This window comes from Peromyscus californicus, unplaced genomic scaffold (genome assembly GCF_007827085.1).
Source record: "Peromyscus californicus insignis strain IS unplaced genomic scaffold, ASM782708v3 Scaffold_7__1_contigs__length_154581171, whole genome shotgun sequence".
In the NCBI taxonomy this organism is placed as follows: Eukaryota; Metazoa; Chordata; class Mammalia; order Rodentia; family Cricetidae; genus Peromyscus; species Peromyscus californicus.
Genome location: NW_026294595.1, coordinates 20,859,677 through 20,867,163, shown reverse-complemented (window position 1 = coordinate 20,867,163; position 7,487 = coordinate 20,859,677).

The window sequence follows — 7,487 nt, the reverse complement described above, 5'->3', positions numbered from 1 at the left end:
GTTGAAGGAGTGAGGGAGAGCCAAAAGTGATTCAGATTTTAATGTATATAGTTCTCAAAAAATACAGTTAAAAACTACGTATTTCTTGTGGGTCAGAACTTTGAAACAACGTACCTTGAAAGAACTAAAATGTCTTCTAACTACTCAAAACTCCTTTACCTTCTTCTTGATTTGAACTGAAAGACCCTAGCCCTTCAGGCTTACACCCCCAAGCCTCAGGAAAAGAGAAACTTGAAGCACCAGGAAATGAGAAACTAAAAATCTAGTTCCAAGGGCAACCTGACTCAGCCATTACTCAATCTCCCCTGCAACCATATAACAATGTAAAAAGATTTCTGTTAAGAGATGTGCTCAACTGTGACTGGGATAGTTGCAGGTGTTCCAGGAAGGACCACTGTGACCTTTGTGTAAACTCCACTCCTGCCCTGATACCCCCCTTAAGGTTTCAGGAAGAATGTGCATGTGGACGTGGCTGTACCCACTCTGTGATCACCCTGTGATCAGGCCATGAAATTGTATGGAAATTGTAATCTTATGGATTTTGTGAGTTTTTCCTTTAGAAGCCCTTATGGGGCTACAGTAAGATGCGACTCTTGCTCTTGGGAGCAGAGGAGCCCTTCTGTACAGAAGCCAATAAAATCCTCGTGCTGTTGCATCAACTGGACTGGAGTCTGGGTTTTTGGGGCACCCACTTGAGACCCTAAACTTTGGGGTCCAACAGAACTCACTACACGTCGATCAGCACTGATGATTAGATGCCATGTTTTTCTAAGATATTCAGAAATGACTGCAAACTGGAGAAGTATCTGTAATTAGAAGGAGGAATTATTGATCTGAGGAAAGCATAACTTTTGCTTATGTTCATGAAATACTATGAGCAAATAACAGCATAAGGCCAAAGTATCAATACTCTGGAAAGTGGGCAGTCTCAAGGATTTTAGGACATATCTTGATGTGAACTGTAGGGAAGGAAAGAGGCAAGGCCAGGGTATCCAAATGATGCTTCTCTAATCCTGGTATACTTGATTCACCTTTTTAAGTATACTGTTCTCCTCCCAAGAAAGCATTCATGTCTTTTTTGTAACTTTGAGACAGATCTCAGGCAGAAACAATTTTAGGTAGTTAGTGACTCTCTCATTTGTTATAATTGTTACTTTGTAATGGTCAAAATATTATAATGAAAGATGAATACCATAAAGACCCCAAAAGAACTTGGTTTCACACTTGAGAATGGATGATGGAATATCTAGTTTTGAACTAAAGAATCTTTGCTTACAGTTTGATAAATCTGTCCAGATATATTTTCTAAGATCATGCTAGTAGCCTGAAGCAATTTTGAATTGAGTCTCATTTTTTCTTTTTTTTTTTTTTTTTTTTTTTGGTTTTTTTCAAGACAGGGTTTCTCTGTGTAGCTTTGCGCCTTTCCTGGAACTTCGCTTTGTAGACCAGGCTGGCCTTGAACTCACAGAGATTCGCCTGCCTCTGCCTCCTGAGTACTGGGGAGTCTCATTTTTAATATCTTTCATTCATTCACTTTTTGAGAAAAAATAATATCCATGTGGAATAATCCATTCAATATCAATAAGCTTCATAACAGCAATGTGCATCTAACAGGTTTTGATTGACAATGCATGACAAATTATACTTCCTGTTCCACAGATGTCAGCAAATATTCAATAATCAGGTGAAACTGATTTATAAAATTCTATAGTAAAATTTAAAAATTCTTTAATGTCACTTTAAATTTCATGAAAAATACATCACATTTACTTGAGGAAGTGATTATAATTTATAGAATACTTACATATCTGTTCATGTAAACAAAAATCTTAAATGTTTCAAATACATATTTATGTAAAGCATTATTTGAGGATCTATAGCATAAATATATATGTAGATTAAACTTATAAAAGATGTATACTATACATGCAAATACATAACAGAATTGAATTATTTCTGGTAAATGTTAGTTCCCAAGGTACAATCAATGACTAGGAATGACCTTTTACTTATATAGGAATAATTTCATTTTCAGAAAAGGATTGATCTTTAATACCCAGAAAGGATTCTATTCTCATTCCTTGTTTTCTCCAAATCTCAGATTTTGTGCATTTGGCTTTCTTTTCTTTTATAGCATCAGTCTCCTGAGATCCTCCAGAAGAGGAAGGTAAATCACCAGTCAATATTTAGACCTGTATATTCTTCTGATTAATGGAGGAGCCAGGGGATGGTCTCCAAAGGCACCTGGAACAATGCCACTGGTTTCTCCAGCTCCACACAATTGAAATCTTGATAAGTAACTGTGACTCAAAGTTCAGAAGCTTTCAACGACACGTACTCAGCAGCTCTAATACTAACTTAAGTGCCTCATTAGCATTATATACTTTATACTCATTTCCTATGATTTTCTGTTATGAATTTAGATATTTGTAAGTGGTAGCAAAGGAAATGCATGTATTCAAATATTGTTACTTATTGTTTGGGAATAATAATATAGTCTAGTTTAGCCTATATTGTCTAAACATCCTTCTAACTACTTAAAGATGTATGAAGCTGACACTCCTATACAAATAAATTATAACTTACATAGACATGGGACATTTGTTTTCCTGTGATAAATAATGATATATTTCATTAATTGGATATATGCCAGGAGAGATAAAAAATTTCTAGCAGAAGTTAAGCTTATAATAAAAGGATACACTTAAGATGATTCAGTTAACCTCCTAAATTTATTTATGTAGGGATATGCCAATCTAAGAGTAATGTAATTGCTTCATATTATCATCTGCTCAGGATAACTTAATCATAATACTTCCATCCTTGTAAAGTTTATAGTCACCATGCAAAAATATAGTCTCAGTACTGACAATTATTGAAAATGTAGACAATTTTACATATCTTCTATGTAAAAGTGAAGTCCAGCTTCCTCAGTGTCAGTGGTGGTTGGAGTGTGAAATGTCCCTCACAAACTCAGACATTTGAACACATGATATCTTGTTGGCAATGTTTGGAAAGACTATGGGGCACAGCTTTGTGGGAGGGGAGTGCGTCACTGTGGACAGGCTTTAGGTCTTCATAGCCTCTCCTGTTTCAGTTTCCCATCTCTGCTTCATGCTTTCAGTTGAGGATGTGAGCTATTAGCTTTCTGACCTGACTGCCATGACTGCTGCTTGCTGACATGCTTCCCTACCACAGTGGACTTGTAACTTGCTGAAACCACAAACAGAAAAAAAAAAAAAGTATTCCAGTTGCTTTGGTCATGGTGTTTGATCACAGCAACAGAAAAGTAATTAGTACTGGGTATAACCTTACTTCTTGGGGATTGGGAATCTTTTTTTACTAATAAACAATGCAATAAAAATTAATGAAGAAGAGGCCATGAATCTGAAAGAGAGTAGTGGTTTGGGAGGGAAATATGGAAAGGCAGAGATACTATAATTATATTATAACCCCAAAAAACATTTTTAAAAAGGTTAGAAATACTATGATGCTGGAATTAAAATTGTGTGCATTTTTGTTTGTTTGTTTTAATTAGTCAGAGGGGCACACACACACACACCTTCTCCACACATTAACTGTTAAGAGTCTTTTACTTTAGTTTGTTATTACTGTTATGTGTTATTGATTCAGTACCTGTAATCTAGAGAATATAGAGCACAGAAAACAACAACATATAAAAGAACTTGGAAAGAGATCAAGCCTATTCTTTTTCCTTACCCTGTCTATGTCACAGCAACTAGAAAGCAAAAACAAAATCAAGGGTACTCAGGGCTTAGTGGGGTAGAAACAAAAGCAGACAAGAATGAAGGAAAAAAATCTTGAGCAAGGAAATAATTTCAGTTAGAAAAACAAATGGGCTTGGAGATGCTTGGCAAAAAGATCTGCCTCTACATCCCAACAGAGCATACATCACTGGCTTCCCAAGCAAGCAGGCTGATTCCTCTTTGCCTCCAGCTACTGCAGATGCCCCAGTAACATCTAGTCTAGCATGGCAATTTATTATTCAGGTCCTGGTTGGAATCTGTGCTTTCTTTCCAAAGTTTCCCATGGGTAACTGCAAATTTGCATGAGCTTCTCAAATCTAGCCATCCCAAAATGTTAGCTCCCCTAGGAGGCTGGCTAGTGATATAGGTACATGGCTAGAAAACTCTACATCTCCTCTAGAAACCAGTAGACATATCATGCAAAATAATTATTATGCTAAAAAATTACTGTGGATGTCTGGTATTACCTTCTTAGTTTGATTTATTTTAAAAAAATGAACTGATGTTATTACCTGGCAATGTGGTAGAATCTCCTCTGGGTCTCCCATTTCCAGGGTCCCATTAAGCATCCAGTACTATGAAAATAAAAAAGAGACAAGGATTGGAACATTAGAGGTAGTAAATACTAGGGGTGTAATGATCCCTTAAGGACTCAAAAGAACTGGAACATTTAGGGGTGGTACCATTATGGTTCATGCCATGTGGTTACTTTAATAAAGATTATGTTAAAGTCACATGGCATTCATCATTTTGATATTGTCACTAACCAAGATGACTTTCAAGTTACATGGTTGCCACCAACTTGACGATGTCGATGTCACTAGTCAAAATGTCAACAAATCACAAGACTATTTTGTTCCTGGCAAGATTCAGGATAAAATGAGCCCATTTTCCATCAAAGCACAAGTCCCTGTGAGATCCATGCATCTTATAGATTAAATGTGAAGTCATTCCTTTTATTTTTTTCCAACAAGCATCAGAGTTTTAAAAGCATGGATTTTGTAGAAGGAAGTGCCCTTAGGTATGTAGTAAAATAGCAAAGCAAATAAACAGAAGAAGAAATGTCCATGCTCTCAACCCAAGGAAAAGAAGTTCACACATCTTACCATTAATTATAAATGAGAACACCAAGGAATATCATCTGGATGTTGTTTTGATATATGGACCCTTGGCTATTAGGTACTATTTCTTGCTTCAAAAGGAATCCACAAAGGAAGCAGAAGTAATGGAGAGTGTGCCAAATGCCCATATTTGGGGTTGTTTTATTAGGAGCACTTGGTAGACTTAGAAAGAAGAAGATGGTGGTGCCATTGAGTCCCACTCCAGCATAGCCAATGATGAGATAAGAAGAATCTGCAGAAGTCAGCATTGGCTATAGTTTATGTACCTTAGAAATCAACTCCTTAAACAGTTTCTCAACTTAAAACCATAATAGTCTTGTGTGGCACTTCTACTCACTTAGATAAACGACTGTCTGGGAATTTTATGGTCTAAGGCACTGTTGAACATAACCACACTAAGTGGCTCTCTATACTTCTCTCTTCCCTCAAACCAAATCCAAAGTCTCATAGGTTATCTGAGGGAAAGAAGCGGAAGGTGGAAAAAACAGAGAAACCTGTGTCCAGAGAGAAGACAGGGAGTTAAACGTTGGTTCTGTAGGTCTTCCAGTGCTCCATCTCCCTTGTTGGGGCAGGGAAGGGTATATTGAACAAGGCAGGAGAGTCACTGTGCTGGCTAGATGGATTGTTTTTCACCCTGTCTGGGTGAAACTGTTTATATTACTTGGAGCTTAGTTTAGTCTGATTACTTACCCATTTGGTTCTTAAATTGAGAGGCCCTTAGAGGCTCAATTTCCATCCCTAAGGAGATGATTTCTTGCCTTCCATATCAATCCTTCACTCTCAGACAACTTCCAGAATGTCCCAGCTACCTCTGAGTACTTTGCTATTTTTCATTGCATATATTATCTTGGTCTGTGCACAGAGATGCCTGGTAGCCTTGATGACTGCCTAGGCCCTTCCTTATGTTGCTAAGAAACTTTCCATCCTGAGAATGTTACTAATCTCAGAGAGTCTTTCATCTAAAACTGTATGTCCTACAGCAACAGAGGTGTGGGATAGCTCCCCTCCCAGTGGACACAGGGGAGGGGTTCTGAACACAATCCTGGATTTGAAATACAGGACAAGCTCCCAAATTTTTAGAAAAGAATATTCCCTGTACCACACAAAGAAATAAACAAACAAAGCAAAGTAACCCAGCAAGGTAATTTCATTTAGTAAAAAATATGTGCTATGATCCAAAGTGGGCCAACAAGCATACCAGGGTAAGAAGTACAGTTAGTTTTTACTTTAATTCAGGTAATGAATGTGTCTCACCTTATTGGTATGAGCTCAACCTCGTTATCTGGCTAATTCAAAACCAGTGTGAAGAGAAGGATATGATGGAGTCCAGTCTTCAGAAAGTACAGGGCTTGGGCAGACATATACACATGTGTTTCATGAAATTTAGAATTTTGATGAAATATTGGCCTTTGTCATGATGGCTTTGATAGGAAAAGGTTTCTCATACACTAGCCTTGGAATGTGGAGAGGGCTAATTAAAAAATAATTGGACGTTATTTTAGAAGGAAACAATTCCTTGAAGTTTCTCAAGCACTACTGGTGCTTAAGGATATATTCAAAGATATCCATAATCCTGAAGTATTATTTTAAACCTATAATCCTGAACACAATCACCTAATTTCACAATTGTGATTCCTTATTGGAATGTCATCCAACATGAAAGGGATAGTGCTTAGGTGCCATGTTAGCATGTTTTGTGAGCTATGTTAGTTCAAGTGCATAATTTACCAAAGGAAGGGCAAGAGCTTGTTCAACCATTCAAAGCTGGTCACCCTCGCTCCCTCCCCTCCCCATGTAAGGGTAATCGGAAGAAGACAATTTTGGTGAAAGTTCTGCTGTGAGTCTCATTCACTCCTCTGTGCATGGAGAGGGGTGTGCACTATCAACTCCATCTTGAAACTGGTAAAAGAAACATAACTCAGCCAATGCAGAGGTCAAATCTAGACCTATGTCAGAGGAAAGTATCCAGCCACCAAAAATGTCTCCCCTCAGAGGTAGATCAGACAGAGTTGTTGCCCGGATCTTGATAGGTTTTTCTAGAGGAATATAGGAAATCTTTGAAAAGGGTTGCTCTCTAAACTTTTTATAAATATTTTTATTTTTTGATATTATAATTACAATCTTTCCAACTTCCCTTTCCTCCTTCTAAACCCTCTCTTATACCCTGCATATTTTAACACATTTTTACATGTTTTTTTTTAATAGAACGTTCTACCTTAAATGAACTATTCTTTTTCTGTTAACATAAATGCATAGGTCCTTACATATCACATTCCAGGTGAAATATTTTCCAAAATATTCTTTTTTAAGAATATTTTAGAATTCTCCAACTATGGGAATGACTTCTTTGACCAAACCAGTATCTGACCATAAATGTGATCTACAGTAAGTTTGGGTTTTAGAGGCAATTCCTATCCAAATAGCTAGTGCAACTTATTCCCACTAGGGATGAAAAATATTTCATTCTGGATTACCGCATCAGTATTTGCTCACCTGTAGGAAAGATCATTTGCATCCCATATCTCAAATGCAGTGGTTCTTAGTTAACTCAGAAACCACAGTTACACACTGTCAAAAGAACTACTGTTCTGCACTGGAG